We start from the raw sequence: 23,018 nt of genomic DNA, 5'->3' as shown, positions 1-23,018 counted from the left end.
CTAACTGTCGACACAGCAATTCTGCTCGCCAGGCTGCGTTGTCTCGCGGTTGAAGGGCGATCAGCAGAGCGACGAGTCGAGCGTCCAACCTCATCAGGTTCCCTTTCGAAATGGCATTGAGCTCTGCTTCTGAGCCGCCTTATAACTCCCCCCCTAGGATCCAATCCTTTGTCTTTCAGGATATTTGCATTCGATTGTTAATTTTGGAAGGCACAATCCGCATGTCTATTAACATACCGAAGGGTAATGTGCCCATTGTGCTTCATGCATGAATATGTAAGTGCATCTAAGTGTGTAATTGTGCGCTTATTTTGAATAAATGGAAAAACACGTTCCCCCTGCCCTCCATTGTCCTCGATTTAAAGTGAATGCAGCCCCGTGGCGTTGCCAAAAATCGCCGAGCTTCGTGTGTGAGCACATACAGTCGCGTAGTGACCACACTTGCCACACAATCACTCTAACATCAGTAACCAAAGTCCGATCTGGTACATGGTCTCCGCTTGGTCAGGTTTGTATCCGTCATCACTCAGGAGACAAACATCGAGGCATGGTTTGGCCAGCCACCACCTCGTTTGCCAAAGCGACTTTAATAGCTGCTCTCAAACAACACTATCACCAATAGTGGTTTATGGGCTAGGCTGTTAAGCGGATAATCAGTCTTTTTGGGCAAGGCGTATGGGAAAATACACACCTCTGTTATCCCATAAACACAATACACAGCATCGGTAAGGCTGCCTTGATGGGGAGATGTAGTTTGGGTAAGGTGCTGTCACTGGAGTTCGGCGATGTGACTGGGGTATCACGCGGATTCCGAAAAGCAGCTTAGACGAAACGACCCACTGCGCTCCATCTCCCCACATGGACAACGACATTCTAAATTTTAAAAAAAATTGAAAACATATTTTTAAATACCTATTTGAAAACACGTTCCTTCGGAGTGGGCAGGTAGGAACTTGGTTGGACAGCGCATTCGTGCGATCCGTGTTGGATACCGTAGTCATGTTGGAGGTTGTAGCTGTTACTATTGCATCTGATGATGATTGTTGATTTATTGCTGTAGGTCTTTAAGTTCATGCTGCTGCTGCAGCAGGTTGCGCCTGTGCTGTGACGCCACCTCCTGCGTGTACCACGCGCGCCAATCCACCTGACCTGGTCTTTGAACGGCCACGATGTTGTCGTAATGGCGCACCAGGTGCATGATGTTGAGCAGGGCATAGACGCCGCAGTCGAGAAAGGTCACCTGCGGGCGTTGCACCGGGGAAACCCGGGGCAGCACGTTGGCCACCTCGACAGGACCGTCTTGCATGAAACAAATGGCGTTCCCCGTTGAGTGGCTGGCCCTTATCAAGATGTCAATATTGAAGGCTCGGGCGGGTAAAATCGCTCCCAGTATAAGATTCAAATACTGTCAATAATAGCTGTATTATAATAAAATACTGTCAATTATCCATTTTCACACTCACGATGTATGTATCATGTCAGAATAATTTATAAATAAGAAATGCCAAATCTATGTTTTTCAAATTAAGAAATGGCAACCTCGTGTCTTACCCACAAATGTAGCAACTACCCAAAACGTTGAGTAGGCACGTAAAATAAATTCATCAACTGAAATTGATTATGCTCCTGACAAATAACAAGTCACGTGAGATTAGATTATTTACAATGCATGTACATTACATGGCAATGTTCATCATCATCATCAGCCATGCTCAATCTACTGCTGGGAGAAAAGGTTCCCCAATATTTTCCCCAATATTGTCACCATTCCTCATGATCCTGCGATCCACCCAGCTCATGCGCATGAGATGATCTCATTGCTTCATCTCTGTGGTGGTTATTTTCTCACACGTGTTTTCTCCATCGGTTGACATTCCATCCCAAGTTCTGTCCACTTGCTATTATCCCTTTTGATTTAAAGCTTTCGTGACTGCAGGGATTCATCTTCTTGGTTCTTTCGGTACGTGACTTTACCGAAAGAACCAAGAAGATTATCCCTTTTAGTCACGATGTGTCTTGGCCAAGCCGAATTTAAACTCTACTTGCATTTTTGCAATGTTGCATTGAGGAGAAAGTAAAGTAACCAAAAAATAACTGTACGAATTAAAATAGAGATAGTCAAAAGGAAATAAAAAATAATGAAATAATGACTGTAAATCTATCACAATTTATTGAAAAACTGGAAAGTGTGCTGGGAGTGGGGGGAGGGAACTCCAGTTGAATCGTAAACATGGCCACAGGCAGCCATTGCCACCATGCAAACATGCCCAGTTAGGGATGTTCATTTAATTTTTAAGGGTTTTACGATAATTGCATGCACAAAAGCCTATAAAAAAAAAAAACATTACCAATCTTCACTACACCCACAATGACCGGAGTGAAATATGGTCACAACAAGCTCAATGACTGACATGGCATGGTTAGGCCTTCATCTAGCAGTGGCTTGACCAAATGGTGTACGTTTATTATATTGTTTATATTGTATCTATAATGATCAGAACAATGACATTGCAACATGCGTCTGTAAAAATGCGTGCCATGCGCCAAGCAGTTTGATCAAGCACTCAAAAAGTAGAAGATTATAGATTCCATGACTTAGGAGTCAATACAATATTCCATAAGCAAACGGTACAAATCGATAATAAAAGTGCAGGAGATACAAAACACTGAGTACGCTTCGCCAGTACTCTAACTTACAATACGATATTATATGTGCATAGGCAGCTTACTCTGCGTCAAGAGATACGAGAAAAAAGCTTATCAATATCAATATACTCATGGTGTTTTTAGTGATAAAGCAAATATCTGTGGAGTCACGTACCGCCTTGAAGACTCTTAATAGAAGACTCTTAATATTTACGTTGAAGCCTATTCGCCATTGCTTGAAGCAGCATCGGTGGGGGAGGGAGAGAGCACAGAGGTGGTGGGGTGGGAAAGGACTGGCACCAAGATGGCCTCGAGTGGCATGGGAGAGTTAACGCAGCGAATAAGATGCACGACAGACAGACAAATAATCCCTGGTGGGCAGTGTGGAACCTGTTGTTCCTACCTGTATGTAGAAAAAATAACTTGACTTTAGGTAGCCAGGCAGACAGCCCCCTTAACTATCGCCCCCCCTCCCTTAGGCCCCTCCCCTGAACACCCCCCTTCCATTATGCCCCTCCCCTGAACACCCCCCCCCCCATATCCTTAGGCCCCTCCCCTGACCCCCCCCCCTTAGGCCCCTCCCCTGACCCCCCCCCCCCCCCTCAGGCCCCTCTCCTGAACACCCCCCCCCCCATATCCTTAGGCCCCTCCCCTGACCCCCCCCCCTTAGGCCCCTCCCCTGACCCCCCCCCCTCAGGCCCCTCTCCTGAACACCCCCCCCCCCCATATCCTTAGGCCCCTCCCCTGACCCTCCTCCCTTAGGCACCTCCCCTCTCCCATACCCGGAAGTAGGTCTCCACCAATCAAAGAGCTGTTTATGTTATATATTTATTTATTTATGCACGACAAACAAACAGACAGTCAGACAAACAGACAGACAATAAATCCCTGGTGGGCAGTGTGGAACATTGTTCCTACCTGTATAATGTGGTGTATATATGTTACCATGTGTGGTTGTTATGATTTTTGTATGTGTATATATATATACTGTATATAGCATTTCGATTGTAACGATTCATATTATAATGGGTTTGTGCGTGTATTTATATATAATATGCCGTCTTTTGCTATTCGATGACATTGAGATGAGACCTTCATCTTGCAGTGTAATACGACCGTGTTGTAATTTTTATCATTTTTATCCGATCCTTGCACGGAGACTATATATACATATGAGCAGAGTGTGATTCTAATACGACCACACTGTGATTCTAATGCTTCTAATGAGATTATAATACCTTACCTCCGTTTATATAGTTCTAAATTTAAACACTAGTTCATAGTCTTCTTGGTTCTTTCCGTAAAGTCACGTAGAAGAGACGTAATAAAATAAGTCTCATTAGAAGTATTAAAATCGCACTCTATAGATATGTATGTAAATTATCTGTTCAATCGATCCGGGGGTCGGATATGTGAACTGTGGGGGTACAGGACATGAATCGCATTCAAATTTTAGAATAACAATATGGTCCTATTAGCATTTTACTGTGCTTGAATGTATGTTATGTGCAAATGCAAATCGTTAGTCGTAAATGCGAGGGAGGGGTTAAGAGGTGCACGTTAAATCCAGTGTTAACATTTATTTTAGCATCATATTTAAGGACAATATTGTTGATAAGAATTCGTCTGGACATGGCACGTGCCTTGTTCTACTCGATCAACCAAAATTAGTACAATGTCGGTCATACAGGAGTGTGATTTCATTTATGAGTAGTATTCACAGAGCCCCGATGACACTAACCTACCTAAAGTTATGGTTAAACAAAGTAATCTTGAGTGGCTTAATTATCAGCTCAGACATGATCATCGCAATCATTTCCAAAGACGTGTGGGGTCCTGCGAGAGCAAGTCCCGACTACAAACAGCTGGGCAGCAGAATCTGAAGTAGCTGCGTCGCCCTCGAAATGTGATGTTGCTGCTGCTGGTGTCGCTACTGTTGTTGCTGCTGTAGTTGCTTCTGTTGCTGTGATATACGCAGGGAGGTGGTGTTCCGTGATGGGATGACGCCTTTGATTAAAGCCTCTGATCAAACTCACCCGATTGACGCCCTTGACCGTCGCATTTGATCAACTCTGATATTGTATACTCTCACATGTTAAGCTCTATCATAGTGAAACATGATATTTTAACCTATGAACTACAACCTATCCATTGTAACGCTGTAAAAGAATATTACCCATTGGGTTTCACTCCCTCGTCGAGAAGGCCGCTCTCTTCCTTTTCTAAAGTTACATGCTAATTTCTCTGCATTCACTTTAAATCGAGGACAAAGTTTTTCCATTTATTCAAAATAAGCGCACAATTACACACTGAGATGCACTTACATATTCATGCATGAAGCACAATGGGCACATTACCCTTCGGTATGTTAATAGACATGCGGACTGTGCCTTCCAAAATTAACAATCGAATGCAAATATTCTGAAAGACAAAGGATTGGATCCTAGGGGGGGAGTTATAAGGTGGCTCAGAAGCAGAGCTCAATGCCATTTCGAGAGGGAATTTGATGAGGTTGGACGCTCGACTCGTCGCTCTGCTGATCGCACTTCAACCGCGAGACAACGCAGCCTGGCGAGCACAATTGCTGTGTCGACAGTTAGGCGACTTTGCGTCGGGAAAGTTCGTGGCGACATCTTCAGACGGGTTCCAGACATCGATATACCGTGAATCTCCAAGTAAGTTTCTATTTTCGCGGAACGTGTTCTTCGTCAAATTAGCGGGATTTTTTTGCGTCTCGGTAAGACGCGAGTGTCGTTCTTGTTTTAGCAGTTAACAAAATCTAAAACTCAACGCTAAACATCCTTGCAGCTGATAGCGTACTTTTGACTCGATAACAGCGCTGCTGTTACTACGCTCACATGGAGCAGAGACGCTCTCCACAGCCCCACGCACACGGAGGCAAGAAGCCATTGAATTGCTCTGTGTGTGGGAAGTCCTTTTCATGGCCATCAGATCTTAAGAGACACCAGAGAACGCACACGGGTGAGAAGCCATTCCTGTGCTCTGTGTGTGGGGAGGCATTTGCACGGGCATCAACTCTTTAAACTCATCAGAGAACACACACGGGTGAGAAGCCATTCCTGTGCCCTGTGTGTGGGAAGGCATTTGCACACTCGTCAACTCTTCAAGACCATCAGAGAACACACACGGGCGAGAAGCCATTCCTGTGCCCTGTGTGTGGGAAGACATTTGCAAAGTCATCACATCTTCAGAGTCACCAAAAAACACACACGGGCGAGAAGCCATTCCTGTGCCCTGTGTGTGGGAAGACATTTTCATGGTCATCACATCTTCAGCGTCACCAGAGAACACACACGGGCGAGAACCCATTCCTGTGCTCTGTGTGTGGGAAGACATTTGCACAGTCATCACATCTTCAGAGTCACCAGAAAACACACACGGGCGATAAGCCATTCCTGTGCTCTGTGTGTGGGAAGGCATTTTCACAGTCGTCAAATCTTAACACGCATCAGAAGGTCCACAATGATAGGAAACTGAAATCAAAAGCTGAAATTCAGGGTGCTGCAATGATTCCTGAAGATAATTCCACCTTCGATCCCATGCAGTTGGATCCCGAGAGATGGCTGGATGTAATGGAGTGGCTCGAGGATCAACCCGAGAGCTAGCGGTGACTGAAATATAATGTTGCATGCGGTTTTACCTATTAAGCTGTCTTGAGTACTTTTGTGTATCATTCTGACCCTTTAGTTTTACAGTTCGTTTGAGAGTTTCTTGACGTGCAGGTGGTGATTTTTTTATGTTGTCGGATTACTTTGTGAAGTGGTGTGATGAGCAGTGGTTGTGAGATGGTTCAATTCCGGACAATATTGTAGTGTTTAAGTCTTCCTGTTGAGCTAAAGTTGGAATGCATCTGGAGTCAGATCTTTACTCAACATTTTAAACGTTTTTTTCAAATATAAAGCTTTTATTGGTTGGTAATAATCGACTTTAGGATGTACATTGATGACGCGTTCGTTGGATATATGGCATTGACTTCAACATAGACGCACAGTGAACAAATGTGGTGAACTAATAAGGAACTTTAACGTTTTGGTATTCCTGGAACGGATATGGTTTGCATTGTGCTGTAACTGTTTGAACATAGGACATAATACATATTCGGTTGGAGTTTAAACGTAAAAATGATTGCAGATTAATAAAAACGTATTTTAACAAATGTTTGTCCGTTTATTTATTTTACAATGTTCATAGCAAAAACGTGTTTTAAGCGAGTTTCAGGTGGAGGATCTTCGTCACACAAATCTGCCCTTAACCGGCAGCATCTTGGCTGTCTCTCCATTAACATGTGTCCCTGGAGGGGAAAGGTCCCCATTATAAATCTATTCGCAACGTTACTGTCCCTAATCATCAAGTATGACATTTGAACTGTAACACTATCAACGATAACACGGATCGTCGACGGGGCCAAGCAGCGAATGTTTAACTCCAATCCCAAACTACATCTCCCCAACAAGGCAGCCTTCCCTCTGCTGTGTATTTTAGCCGTATATATTGAGGAAAACAATTCGTCAAGAAAAGGCATGATTACAATGTCTTTCATAAAGGAGTATGAGTTCATTTATGAGTAGTATTCGCTAAGCCCAGATGGCACTAGCCTGCACTCAGTTATGTTGAAACAAAGTAAACATTAGTCGCTCAAATCTCAGCTCATTCATGGTCATTGCAATTATTTCCAAATCCGTGTGGGGTCCCACGAGGACAGGGCACGGCCAAAAACTCTCACGTTATAAACTCACACTGTAAGCTCTAACATTATAAACTCTAACAATATAACTGTTATAGCTGTACATTGTAACGCTATAACAATAACACCGCAAACTACTTTTATAGTAAAATCTAATGTTGTAAACTCTAACAATAAAACCTATGAGCTCTGCATAACGTTAAAAATTAACATTATAAGCTAGTGTTATAGATTGGAACACCATACAATGAAGTGTGATATTGGAATCGCATTCGAATTATTAGAATTACTCCGTGGTCCTCTTAGAATCAAATTATGCTCGTTAGTACGTTACATGTCTATATGTAACATGTCTGTATGTAATATGTATGTCTGTTTGTAATATGGACGTGCGAACCAAGGTTGGGACCTGCGAAACGGAAGGTGCAGGATCAGGATGTGATAAAAATTTTAACACGTAGGCTTTCGCGACAAATGTTATTCATAATCAACGTTTTTGGGTTTAGATCGCGATTATTTATAAGTATTACAGTTTATATGTTGCCGGTTAAGGGCACACATGTGTGACGGAGATCCTCCACCTGAAATTCTCTTAACATGTTTTTTCTAGGAACATTATAAAATAAAGGCCAGACAAACATTTGTTAAAAATACGTTTAAATTCATCTGCAATCATTTTTACGTCAAAACTCGAAGGGAATATGTATTATGTCCTATGTTCACATTTCCAGTACAATGCAAATCATTTCCGTTCCAGGAATACCAAAGCGTTAAAGTATCATTCCCCATGATTTCCTTATTAGTTCACCACATTTGTTCACTGTGCGTCTATGTTGAAGTCAAGGCCATATATACAACGAACGCGTCATCAATGTACATCCTGAAATCGGCTATCTAAAGTCGATTAATACCAATCAAAAAAAGCAATATACTTGAAAACTAAAAGTTTTAAATGTTGAGTAAAGATGTACCTACAGAGGCTTTCCAACTTTAGCTCTACAGGAACACCTAACGACTACAATTGAACCCTCTCACAACCAGTGCTCATCACACCACTTCGGCAAGTAATCCCATAACATTACAAACCACCACTGTGCACGTCACGAAACTCTCACAAAAACAATAAAACTAAAATGGTCAAAATTATGCACAAAAGTACTCGATACGGCTTAAAAGGTATAACCACCTGACGTAATATTTTTTCAGTCATCCCGAGCTCTCGGTTTGATCCCCGAGCCACTCCATTACATCCAGCCACCTCTCGGGATCCAACTGCATGGGATCGAATGTGGAAACTTCTTCAGGAACAATTGCAGCACCTTGAATTTCAGCTTTTGATTTCAGTTTCCTATCATTGTGGACCTTCTGATGCATGTTCATGGTTGATGACCGTGCAAATGCCTTCCCACACACAGAGCACAAGAATGGCTTCTCACCCGTGTGTGTTCTCTGGTGACTTTGAAGATGTGATGACTTTGCAAATGTCTTCCTACACACAGAGCACAGGAATGGCTTCTTGCCCGTATGTGTTCTCTGATGGTCTTGACAAGTTGACGAGTGTGCAAATGCCTTTCCACACGCAGGGCACAGGAATGGCTTCTCGCCGGTGTGTGTTCTCTGGTGACTCTGAAGATGTGATGAGTGTGCAAATGTCTTCCCACACACAGAGCACAGAAACGGCTTCTCGCCCGTGTGTGTTCTCTGGTGACTCTGAAGATGTGATGACTGTGCAAATGTCTTCCCACACACAGGGCACAGGAACGGCTTCTCGCCCGTGTGCGTTTTCTTATGATCTTGAAGAGTTGATGACCGTGCAAATGTCTTCCCACACACAGGGCACAGGAACGGCTTCTCGCCAGTGTGTGTTCTCTGATGGCGTTGGCAGTTTTCTGAAAGTGAAAATGCTATCCCACATACAGAACACAGGAATTGCTTCTCACCCGTGTGTGTTCTTTGGTGTCTCTTAAGATTTGATTGCCGTGAAAATTCCTTCCCACACACAGAGCAATTGAATGGCTTCTTGCCTCTGTGTACGTGGGGCTGTGGAGAGCGTCTCTGCTCCATGTGCGCGTCGTAACAGCAGCGGTGTTATCGAGTCAAAAGTACGCTATCGGCCGCAAGGATGTTTAACGTTGAGTTTTGGATTTTGTCAACTACTAAAACAAGAACGACAATCGCGTCTAACCGAGACGCAAAAAAATCCCGCTTATTTGACGACGAACACGTTTAAGAGTTTGTCCGCGAAAATAGACACTTACTTGGAGATTCACGGTATATCGATGTCTGGAACCCGTCTGAAGATGTCGCCACGAACTCTCCCGACCCAAAGTCGCATAACTGTCGACTCAGCAATTGTGCTCGCCAGGCTGCGTTGTCTCGCGGTTGAAGGGCGATCAGCAGAGCGACGAGTCGAGCGTCCAACCTCATCAAGTTCCCTCTAGAAATGGCATTGAGCTCTGCTTCTGAGCCGCCTTATAACTCCCCTCCTAGGATCCAATCCTTTGTCTTTCAGCATATTTGCATTCGAAAGTTAATTTTGGATTGCACAATCCGCATGTCTGAATATGTAAGTGCATCTCAGTGTGTAATTGTTGCGCTTATTTTGAATAAATGGAAAAACACGTTCCCCATGCCCTCCATTGTCTTCGATTTAAAGTGAATGCAGCCCCGTGGCGTTGCCAAAAATCGCCGAGCTTCAGGAGTGAGCACGTACAGACGCGTAGTGACCACACTTGCAATACAAGCACTCTAACATCAGTAACCAAAGTCCGATCTGGTACATGGTCTCCGCTTGGTCAGGTTTGTATCCGTCATCACTCAGGAGACAAACAGCGAGGCATGGTTTGGCCAGCCACCACCTCGTTTGCCAAAGCGACTTTAATAGCTGCTCTCAAACAACACTATCACCAATAGTGGTTTATGGGCTAGGCTGTTAAGCGGATAATCAGTCTTTTTGGGCAAGGCGTATGGGAAAATACACACCTCTGTTATCCCATAAACACAATACACAGCATCGGTAAGGCTGCCTTGATGGGGAGATGTAGTTTGGGTAAGGTGCTGTCACTGGAGTTCGGCGATGTGACTGGGGTATCACGCGGATTCCGAAAAGCAGCTTAGACGAAACGACCCACTGCGCTCCATCTCCCCACATGGACAACGACATTCTAAATTAAAAAAAAAATTGAAAACATATTTTTAAATACCTATTTGAAAACACGTTCCTTCGGAGTGGGCAGGTAGGAACTTGGTTGGACAGCGCATTCGTGCGATCCGTGTTGGATACCGTAGTCATGTTGGAGGTTGTAGCTGTTACTATTGCATCTGATGATGATTGTTGATTTATTGCTGTAGGTCTTTAAGTTCATGCTGCTGCTGCAGCAGGTTGCGCCTGTGCTGTGACGCCACCTCCTGCGTGTACCACGCGCACCAATCCACCTGACCTGGTCTTTGAACGGCCACGATGTTGTCGTAATGGCGCACCAGGTGCATGATGTTGAGCAGGGCATAGACGCCGCAGTCGAGAAAGGTCACCTGCGGGCGTTGCACCGGGGAAACCCGGGGCAGCACGTTGGCCACCTCGACAGGACCGTCTTGCATGAAACAAATGGCGTTCCCCGTTGAGTGGCTGGCCCTTATCAAGATGTCAATATTGAAGGCTCGGGCGGGTAAAATCGCTCCCAGTATAAGATTCAAATACTGTCAATAATAGCTGTATTATAATAAAATACTGTCAATTATCCATTTTCACACTCACGATGTATGTATCATGTCAGAATAATTTATAAATAAGAAATGCCAAATCTATGTTTTTCAAATTAAGAAATGGCAACCTCGTGTCTTACCCACAAATGTAGCAACTACCCAAAACGTTGAGTAGGCACGTAAAATAAATTCATCAACTGAAATTGATTATGCTCCTGACAAATAACAAGTCACGTGAGATTAGATTATTTACAATGCATGTACATTACATGGCAATGTTCATCATCATCATCAGCCATGCTCAATCTACTGCTGGGAGAAAAGGTTCCCCAATATTTTCCCCAATATTGTCACCATTCCTCATGATCCTGCGATCCACCCAGCTCATGCGCATGAGATGATCTCATTGCTTCATCTCTGTGGTGGTTATTTTCTCACACGTGTTTTCTCCATCGGTTGACATTCCATCCCAAGTTCTGTCCACTTGCTATTATCCCTTTTGATTTAAAGCTTTCGTGACTGCAGGGATTCATCTTCTTGGTTCTTTCGGTACGTGACTTTACCGAAAGAACCAAGAAGATTATCCCTTTTAGTCACGATGTGTCTTGGCCAAGCCTAATTTAAACTCTACTTGCATTTTTGCAATGTTGCATTGAGGAGAAAGTAAAGTAACCAAAAAATAACTGTACGAATTAAAATAGAGATAGTCAAAAGGAAATAAAAAATAATGAAATAATGACTGTAAATCTATCACAATTTATTGAAAAACTGGAAAGTGTGCTGGGAGTGGGGGGAGGGAACTCCAGTTGAATCGTAAACATGGCCACAGGCAGCCATTGCCACCATGCACACATGCCCAGTTAGGGATGTTCATTTAATTTTTAAGGGTTTTACGATAACTGCATGCACAAAAACCTATTAAAAAAAACATTACCAATCTTCACTACACCCACAATGACCGGAGTGAAATATGGTCACAACAAGCTCAATGACTGACATGGCATGGTTAGGCCTTCATCTAGCAGTGGCTTGACCAAATAGTGTACGTTTATTATATTGTTTATATTGTATCTATAATGATCAGAACAATGACATTGCAACATGCGTCTGTAAAAATGCGTGCCATGCGCCAAGCAGTTTGATCAAGCACTCAAAAAGTAGAAGATTATAGATTCCATGACTTAGGAGTCAATACAATATTCCATAAGCAAACGGTACAAATCGATAATAAAAGTGCAGGAGATACAAAATACTGAGTACGCTTCGCCAGTACTCTAACTTACAACACGATATTATATGTGCATAGGCAGCTTATTCTGCGTCAAGAGATACGAGAAAAAAGCTTATCAATATCAATATACTCATGGTGTTTTTAGTGATAAAGCATATATCTGTGGAGTCACGTACCGCCTTGAAGACTCTTAATAGAAGACTTAATATTTACGTTGAAGCCTATTCGCCATTGCTTGAAGCAGCATCGGTGGGGGAGGGAGAGAGCACAGAGGTGGTGGGGTGGGAAAGGACTGGCACCAAGATGGCCTCGAGTGGCATGGGAGAGTTAACGCAGCGAATAAGATGCACGACAGACAGACAAATAATCCCTGGTGGGCAGTGTGGAACCTGTTGTTCCTACCTGTATGTAGAAAAAATAACTTGACTTTAGGTAGCCAGGCAGACAGCCCCCTTAACTATCGCCCCCCCTCCCTTAGGCCCCTCCCCTGAACACCCCCCTTCCATTATGCCCCTCCCCTGAACACCCCCCCCCCCCCATATCCTTAGGCCCCTCCCCTGACCCCCCCCCTTAGGCCCCTCCCCTGACCCCCCCCCCCCTCAGGCCCCTCTCCTGAACACCCCCCCCCATATCCTTAGGCCCCTCCCCTGACCCCCCCCCCCTTAGGCCCCTCCCCTGACCCCCCCTTCCCCTCAGGCCCCTCTCCTGAACACCCCCCCCATATCCTTAGGCCCCTCCCCTGACCCTCCTCCCTTAGGCACCTCCCCTCTCCCATACCCGGAAGTAGGTCTCCACCAATCAAAGAGCTGTTTATGTTATATATTTATTTATGCACGACAAACAAACAGACAGTCAGACAAACAGACAGACAATAAATCCCTGGTGGGCAGTGTGGAACATTGTTCCTACCTGTATAATGTGGTGTATATATGTTACCATGTGTGGTTGTTATGATTTTTGTATGTGTATATATAAATACTGTATATAGCATTTCGATTGAGATGAGACCTTCATCTTGCAGTGTAATACGACCGTGTTGTAATTTTTATCATTTTTATCCGATCCTTGCACGGAGACTATATATACATATGAGCAGAGTGTGATTCTAATACGACCACACTGTGATTCTAATGCTTCTAATGAGATTATAATACCTTACCTCCGTTTATATGGTTCTAAATTTAAACACTAGTTCATAGTCTTCTTGGTTCTTTCCGTAAAGTCACGTAGAAGAGACGTAATAAAATAAATCTCATTAGAAGTATTAAAATCGCACTCTATAGATATGTATGTAAATTATCTGTTCAATCGATCCGGGGGTCGGATATGTGAACTGTGGGGGTACAGGACATGAATCGCATTCAAATTTTAGAATAACAATATGGTCGTATTAGCATTTGACTGTGCTTGAATGTATGTTATGTGCAAATGCAAATCGTTAGTCGTAAATGCGAGGGAGGGGTTAAGAGGTGCACGTTAAATCCAGTGTTAACATTTATTTTAGCATCATATTTAAGGACAATATTGCTGATAAAAATTCGTCTGGACATGGCACGTGCCTTGTTCTACTCGATCAACCAAAATTAGTACAATGTCGGTCATACAGGAGTGTGATTTCATTTATGAGTAGTATTCACAGAGCCCCGATGACACTAACCTACCTAATGTTATGGTTAAACAAAGTAATCTTGAGTGGCTTAATTATCAGCTCAGACATGATCATCGCAATCATTTCCAAAGACGTGTGGGGTCCTGCGAGAGCAAGTCCCGACTACAAACAGCTGGGCAGCAGAATCTGAAGTAGCTGCGTCGCCCTCGAAATGTGATGTTGCTGCTGCTGTTGTCGCTACTGTTGTTGCTGCTGTAGTTGCTTCTGTTGCTGTGATATACGCAGGGAGGTGGTGTTCCGTGATGGGATGACGCCTTTGATTAAAGCCTCTGATCAAACTCACCCGATTGACGCCCTTGACCGTCGCATTTGATCAACTCTGATATTGTATACTCTCACATGTTAAGCTCTATCATAGTGAAACATGATATTTTAACCTATGAACTACAACCTATCCATTGTAACGCTGTAAAAGAATATTAGCCATTGGGTTTCACTCCCTCGTCGAGAAGGCCGCTCTCTTCCTTTTCTAAAGTTACATGCTAATTTCTCTGCATTCACTTTAAATCGAGGACAAAGTTTTTCCATTTATTCAAAATAAGCGCACAATTACACACTGAGATGCACTTACATATTCATGCATGAAGCACAATGGGCACATTACCCTTCGGTATGTTAATAGACATGCGGACTGTGCCTTCCAAAATTAACAATCGAATGCAAATATTCTGAAAGACAAAGGATTGGATGGTAGGGGGGGAGTTATAAGGCGGCTCAGAAGCAGAGCTCAATGCCATTTCGAGAGAGAATTTGATGAGGTTGGACGCTCGACTCGTCGCTCTGCTGATCGCCCTTCAACCGCGAGACAACGCAGCCTGGCGAGCACAATTGCTGTGTCGACAGTTAGGCGACTTTGCGTCGGGAAAGTTCGTGGCGACATCTTCAGACGGGTTCCAGACATCGATATACCGTGAATCTCCAAGTAAGTGTCTATTTTCGCGGAACGTGTTCTTCGTCAAATTAGCGGGATTTTTTTGCGTCTCGGTAAGACGCGAGTGTCGTTCTTGTTTTAGCAGTTAACAAAATCTAAAACTCAACGCTAAACATCCTTGCGGCTGATAGCGTACTTTTGACTCGATAACAGCGCTGCTGTTACTACGCTCACATGGAGCAGAGACGCTCTCCACAGCCCCACGCACACGGAGGCAAGAAGCCATTGAATTGCTCTGTGTGTGGGAAGTCCTTTTCATGGCCATCAGATCTTAAGAGACACCAGAGAACGCACACGGGTGAGAAGCCATTCCTGTGCTCTGTGTGTGGGGAGGCATTTGCACGGGCATCAACTCTTCAAACTCATCAGAGAACACACACGGGTGAGAAGCCATTCCTGTGCCCTGTGTGTGGGAAGGCATTTGCACACTCGTCAACTCTTCAAGACCATCAGAGAACACACACGGGAGAGAAGCCATTCCTGTGCCCTGTGTGTGGGAAGACATTTGCAAAGTCATCACATCTTCAGCGTCACCAGAGAACACACACGGGCGAGAACCCATTCCTGTGCTCTGTGTGTGGGAAGGCATTTTCACAGTCGTCAAATCTTAACACGCATCAGAAGGTCCACAATGATAGGAAACTGAAATCAAAAGCTGAAATTCAGGGTGCTGCAATGATTCCTGAAGATAATTCCACCTTCGATCCCATGCAGTTGGATCCCGAGAGATGGCTGGATGTAATGGAGTGGCTCGAGGATCAACCCGAGAGCTAGCGGTGACTGAAATATAATGTTGCATGCGGTTTTACCTATTAAGCTGTCTTGAGTACTTTTGTGTATCATTCTGACCCTTTAGTTTTACAGTTCGTTTGAGAGTTTCTTGACGTGCAGGTGGTGATTTTTTTATGTTGTCGGATTACTTTGTGAAGTGGTGTGATGAGCAGTGGTTGTGAGATGGTTCAATTCCGGACAATATTGTAGTGTTTAAGTCTTCCTGTTGAGCTAAAGTTGGAATGCATCTGGAGTTAGATCTTTACTCAACATTTTAAACGATTTTTTTTTAAATATAAAGCTTTTATTGGTTGGTAATAATCGACTTTAGGATGTACATTGATGACGCGTTCGTTGGATATATGGCCTTGACTTCAACATAGACGCACAGTGAACAAATGTGGTGAACTAATAAGGAACTTTAACACTTTGGTATTCCTGGAACGGATATGGTTTGCATTGTACTGTAACTGTTTGAACATAGGACATAATACATATTCGGTTGGAGTTTAAACGTAAAAATGATTGCAGATTAATAAAAACGTATTTTAACAAATGTTTGTCAGTTTATTTATTTTACAATGTTCATAGCAAAAACGTGTTTTAAGCGAGTTTCAGGTGGAGGATCTTCGTCACACAAATCTGCCCTTAACCGGCAGCATCTTGGCTGTCTCTCCACTAACATGTGTCCCTGGAGGGGAAAGGTCCCCATTATAAATCTATTCGCAACGTTACTGTCCCTAATCATCAAGTATGACATTTGAACTGTAACACTATCAACGATAACACGGATCGTCGACGGGGCCAAGCAGCGAATGTTTAACTCCAATCCCAAACTACATCTCCCCAACAAGGCAGCCTTCCCTCTGCTGTGTATTTTAGCCGTATATATTGAAGATAACAATTCGTCAAGAAAAGGCAAGATTACAATGTCTTTCATAAAGGAGTATGAGTTCATTTATGAGTAGTATTCGCTAAGCCCAGATGGCACTAGCCTGCACTCAGTTATGTTGAAACAAAGTAAACATTAGTCGCTCAAATCTCAGCTCATTCATGGTCATTGCAATTATTTCCAAATCCGTGTGGGGTCCCACGAGGACAGGGCACGGCCAAAAACTCTCACGTTATAAACTCACACTGTAAGCTCTAACATTATAAACTCTAACAATATAACTGTTATAGCTGTACATTGTAACGCTATAACAATAACACCGCAAACTACTTTTATAGTAAAATCTAATGTTGTAAACTCTAACAATAAAACCTATGAGCTCTGCATAACGTTAAAAATTAACATTATAAGCTAGTGTTATAGATTGGAACACCATACAATGAAGTGTGATATTGGAATCGCATTCGAATTATTAGAATTACTCCGTGGTCCTCTTAGAATCAAATTATGCTCGTTAGTACGTTACATGTCTATATGTAACATGTCTGTATGTAATATGTATGTCTGTTTGTAATATAGACGTGCGAACCAAGGTTGGGACCTGCGAAACGGAAGGTGCAGGATCAGGATGTGATAAAAATTTTAACACGTAGGCTTTCGCGACCAATGTTATTCATAATCAACGTTTTTGGGTTTAGATCGCGATTATTTATAAGTATTACAGTTTATATGTTGCCGGTTAAGGGCACACATGTGTGACGGAGATCCTCCACCTGAAATTCTCTTAACATGTTTTTTCTAGGAACATTATAAAATAAAGGCCAGACAAACATTTGTTAAAAATACGTTTAAATTCATCTGCAATCATTTTTACGTCAAAACTCGAAGGGAATATGTATTATGTCCTATGTTCACATTTCCAGTACAATGCAAATCATTTCCGTTCCAGGAATACCAAAGCGTTAAAGTATCATTCCCCATGATTTCCTTATTAGTTCACCACATTTGTTCACTGTGCGTCTATGTTGAAGTCAAGGCCATATATACAACGAACGCGTCATCAATGTACATCCTGAAATCGGCTATCTAAAGTCGATTAATACCAATCAAAAAAAGCAATATACTTGAAAACTAAAAGTTTTAAATGTTGAGTAAAGATGTACCTACAGAGGCTTTCCAACTTTAGCTCTACAGGAACACCTAACGACTACAATTGAACCCTCTCACAACCAGTGCTCATCACACCACTTCGGCAAGTAATCCCATAACATTACAAACCACCACTGTGCACGTCACGAAACTCTCACAAAAACAATAAAACTAAAATGGTCAAAATTATGCACAAAAGTACTCGATACGGCTTAAAAGGTATAACCACCTGACGTAATATTTTTTCAGTCATCCCGAGCTCTCGGTTTGATCCCCGAGCCACTCCATTACATCCAGCCACCTCTCGGGATCCAACTGCATGGGATCGAATGTGGAAACTTCTTCAGGAACAATTGCAGCACCTTGAATTTCAGCTTTTGATTTCAGTTTCCTATCATTGTGGACCTTCTGATGCATGTTCATGGTTGATGACCGTGCAAATGCCTTCCCACACACAGAGCACAAGAATGGCTTCTCACCCGTGTGTGTTCTCTGGTGACTTTGAAGATGTGATGACTTTGCAAATGTCTTCCTACACACAGAGCACAGGAATGGCTTCTTGCCCGTATGTGTTCTCTGATGGTCTTGACAAGTTGACGAGTGTGCAAATGCCTTTCCACACGCAGGGCACAGGAATGGCTTCTCGCCGGTGTGTGTTCTCTGGTGACTCTGAAGATGTGATGAGTGTGCAAATGTCTTCCCACACACAGAGCACAGAAACGGCTTCTCGCCCGTGTGTGTTCTCTGGTGACTCTGAAGATGTGATGACTGTGCAAATGTCTTCCCACACACAGGGCACAGGAACGGCTTCTCGCCCGTGTGCGTTTTCTTATGATCTTGAAGAGTTGATGACCGTGCAAATGTCTTCCCACACACAGGGCACAGGAACGGCTTCTCGCCAGTGTGTGTTCTCTGATGGCGTTGGCAGTTTTCTGAAAGTGAAAATGCTATCCCACATACAGAACACAGGAATTGCTTCTCACCCGTGTGTGTTCTTTGGTGTCTCTTAAGATTTGATTGCCGTGAAAATTCCTTCCACACACAGAGCAATTGAATGGCTTCTTGCCTCTGTGTACGTGGGGCTGTGGAGAGCGTCTCTGCTCCATGTGCGCGTCGTAACAGCAGCGGTGTTATCGAGTCAAAAGTACGCTATCGGCCGCAAGGATGTTTAACGTTGAGTTTTGGATTTTGTCAACTACTAAAACAAGAACGACAATCGCGTCTAACCGAGACGCAAAAAAAATCCCGCTTATTTGACGACGAACACGTTTAAGAGTTTGTCCGCGAAAATAGACACTTACTTGGAGATTCACGGTATATCGATGTCTGGAACCCGTCTGAAGATGTCGCCACGAACTCTCCCGACCCAAAGTCGCATAACTGTCGACTCAGCAATTGTGCTCGCCAGGCTGCGTTGTCTCGCGGTTGAAGTGCGATCAGCAGAGCGACGAGTCGAGCGTCCAACCTCATCAAGTTCCCTCTAGAAATGGCATTGAGCTCTGCTTCTGAGCCGCCTTATAACTCCCCTCCTAGGATCCAATCCTTTGTCTTTCAGCATATTTGCATTCGAAAGTTAATTTTGGATTGCACAATCCGCATGTCTGAATATGTAAGTGCATCTCAGTGTGTAATTGTTGCGCTTATTTTGAATAAATGGAAAAACACGTTCCCCATGCCCTCCATTGTCTTCGATTTAAAGTGAATGCAGCCCCGTGGCGTTGCCAAAAATCGCCGAGCTTCAGGAGTGAGCACGTACAGACGCGTAGTGACCACACTTGCAATACAAGCACTCTAACATCAGTAACCAAAGTCCGATCTGGTACATGGTCTCCGCTTGGTCAGGTTTGTATCCGTCATCACTCAGGAGACAAACAGCGAGGCATGGTTTGGCCAGCCACCACCTCGTTTGCCAAAGCGACTTTAATAGCTGCTCTCAAACAACACTATCACCAATAGTGGTTTATGGGCTAGGCTGTTAAGCGGATAATCAGTCTTTTTGGGCAAGGCGTATGGGAAAATACACACCTCTGTTATCCCATAAACACAATACACAGCATCGGTAAGGCTGCCTTGATGGGGAGATGTAGTTTGGGTAAGGTGCTGTCACTGGAGTTCGGCGATGTGACTGGGGTATCACGCGGATTCCGAAAAGCAGCTTAGACGAAACGACCCACTGCGCTCCATCTCCCCACATGGACAACGACATTCTAAATTAAAAAAAAAATTGAAAACATATTTTTAAATACCTATTTGAAAACACGTTCCTTCGGAGTGGGCAGGTAGGAACTTGGTTGGACAGCGCATTCGTGCGATCCGTGTTGGATACCGTAGTCATGTTGGAGTTTGTAGCTGTTACTATTGCATCTGATGATGATTGTTGATTTATTGCTGTAGGTCTTTAAGTTCATGCTGCTGCTGCAGCAGGTTGCGCCTGTGCTGTGACGCCACCTCCTGCGTGTACCACGCGCACCAATCCACCTGACCTGGTCTTTGAACGGCCACGATGTTGTCGTAATGGCGCACCAGGTGCATGATGTTGAGCAGGGCATAGACGCCGCAGTCGAGAAAGGTCACCTGCGGGCGTTGCACCGGGGAAACCCGGGGCAGCACGTTGGCCACCTCGACAGGACCGTCTTGCATGAAACAAATGGCGTTCCCCGTTGAGTGGCTGGCCCTTATCAAGATGTCAATATTGAAGGCTCGGGCGGGTAAAATCGCTCCCAGTATAAGATTCAAATACTGTCAATAATAGCTGTATTATAATAAAATACTGTCAATTATCCATTTTCACACTCACGATGTATGTATCATGTCAGAATAATTTATAAATAAGAAATGCCAAATCTATGTTTTTTCAAATTAAGAAATGGCAACCTCGTGTCTTACCCACAAATGTAGCAACTACCCAAACGTTGAGTAGGCACGTAAAATAAATTCATCAACTGAAATTGATTATGCTCCTGACAAATAACAAGTCACGTGAGATTAGATTATTTACAATGCATGTACATTACATGGCAATGTTCATCATCATCATCAGCCATGCTCAATCTACCTGCTGGGAGAAAAGGTTCCCCAATATTTTCCCCAATATTGTCACCATTCCTCATGATCCTGCGATCCACCCAGCTCATGCGCATGAGATGATCTCATTGCTTCATCTCTGTGGTGGTTATTTTCTCACACGTGTTTTCTCCATCGGTTGACATTCCATCCCAAGTTCTGTCCACTTGCTATTATCCCTTTTGATTTAAAGCTTTCGTGACTGCAGGGATTCATCTTCTTGGTTCTTTCGGTACGTGACTTTACCGAAAGAACCAAGAAGATTATCCCTTTTAGTCACGATGTGTCTGGCCAAGCCTAATTTAAACTCTACTTGCATTTTTGCAATGTTGCATTGAGGAGAAAGTAAAGTAACCAAAAATAACTGTACGAATTAAAATAGAGATGGTCAAAAGGAAATAAAAATAATGAAATAATGACTGTAAATCTATCACAATTTATTGAAAAACTGGAAAGTGTGCTGGGAGTGGGGGGAGGGAACTCCAGTTGAATCGTAAACATGGCCACAGGCAGCCATTTCCACCATGCACACATGCCCAGTTAGGGATGTTCATTTAATTTTAAGGGTTTTACGATAATTGCATGCACAAAAGCCTATAAAAAAAAAACATTACCAATCTTCACTACACCCACAATGACCGGAGTGAAATATGGTCACAACAAGCTCAATGACTGACATGGCATGGTTAGGCCTTCATCTAGCAGTGGCTTGACCAAATGGTGTACGTTTATTATATTGTTTATATTGTATCTATAATGATCAGACCAATGACATTGCAACATGCGTCTGTAAAAATGCGTGCCATGCGCCAAGCAGTTTGATCAAGCACTCAAAAAGTAGAAGATTATAGATTCCATGACTTAGGAGTCAATACAATATTCCATAAGCAAACGGTACAAATCGATAATAAAAGTGCAGGAGATACAAACACTGAGTACGCTTCGCCAGTACTCTAACTTACAATACGATATTATATGTGCATAGGCAGATTATTCTGCGTCAAGAGATACGAGCAAAAAAGCTTATCAATATCAATATACTCATGGTGTTTTTAGTGATAAAGCAATATCTGTGGAGTCACGTACCGCCTTGAAGACTCTTAATATAAGAATCTCATATTTACGTTTTGAAGCTATTCGCCATTGTTTGAAGCACCATCAGTGGGGGAGGGAGAGAGATCACAGAGGTGGTGGGGTGGGAAAGGACTGTCACCAAGATGGCCTCAAGTGGCATGGGAGAGTTAACGCGGCGATAAGATGCACGACAGACAGACAAATAATCCCCTGGTGGGCAGTGTGGAACCTGTTGTTCCTACCTGTATGGTAGAAAAATAACTTGACTTTAGGTAGCAGGCAGACAGCCCCCCTTAACTATCGCCCCCCCTCCCTTAGGCCCCTCCCCTGAAACACCCCCATCCATTATGCCCCTCTCCCCTGAACACCCCCCCCCCATATCCTTAGGCCCCTCCCCTGACCCCCCCCCTTAGGCCCTTCCCCTGACCCCCCCCCCTCAGGCCCCTCTCCTGAACACCCCCCCCCCCTATCCTTAGGCCCCTCCCCTGACCCTCCTCCCTTAGGCACCTCCCCTCTCCCATACCCGGAAGTAGGTCTCCACCAATCAAAGAGCTGTTTATGTTATATATTTATTTATGCACGACAAACAAACAGACAGTCAGACAAACAGACAGACAATAAATCCCTGGTGGGCAGTGTGGAACATTGTTCCGACCTGTATAATGTGGTGTATATATGTTACCATGTGTGGTTGTTATGATTTTTGTATGTGTATATATATATACTGTTATATAGCATTTCGATTGTAACGATGCATAAGCTCATTATATTATAATGGGTTTTTGTGCGTGTATTATATATAATATGCCGTCTTTTGCTATTCGATGACATTGAGATGAGACCTTCATCTTGCAGTGTAATACGACCGTGTTATCATTTTTATCATTTTTATCCGATCCTTGCACGGAGACTATATATACATATGAGCAGAGTGTGATTCTAATACGACCACACTGTGATTCTAATGCTTCTAATGAGATTATAATACCTTACCTCCGTTTATATGGTTCTAATTTTAAACACGCTCTCCACAGTCCCACGCACACGGAGGCAAGAAGCCATTGAATTGCTCTGTGTGTGGGAAGTCCTTTTCATGGCCATCAGATCTTAAGAGACACCAGAGAACGCACACGGGTGAGAAGCCATTCCTGTGCTCTGTGTGTGGGGAGGCATTTGCACGGGCAT

At 43.6% G+C, this 23,018-nt stretch overlaps 1 pseudogene; it reads right to left on the bottom strand.

Moving 5' to 3' along the window:
- LOC133361319 (zinc finger protein 208-like) overlaps positions 1–23,018 on the bottom strand; it is a 56,144-nt pseudogene that overhangs the window by 22,157 nt on the left and 10,969 nt on the right.

This window comes from Lethenteron reissneri, chromosome 72, assembly GCF_015708825.2.
Source record: "Lethenteron reissneri isolate LAM-NWPU_2019-01 chromosome 72, ASM1570882v1, whole genome shotgun sequence".
Taxonomy (NCBI): domain Eukaryota; kingdom Metazoa; phylum Chordata; class Hyperoartia; order Petromyzontiformes; family Petromyzontidae; genus Lethenteron; species Lethenteron reissneri.
Note: the sequence above shows the minus strand (reverse complement) of the source record. Positions and strands in the feature narration are given on the sequence as shown.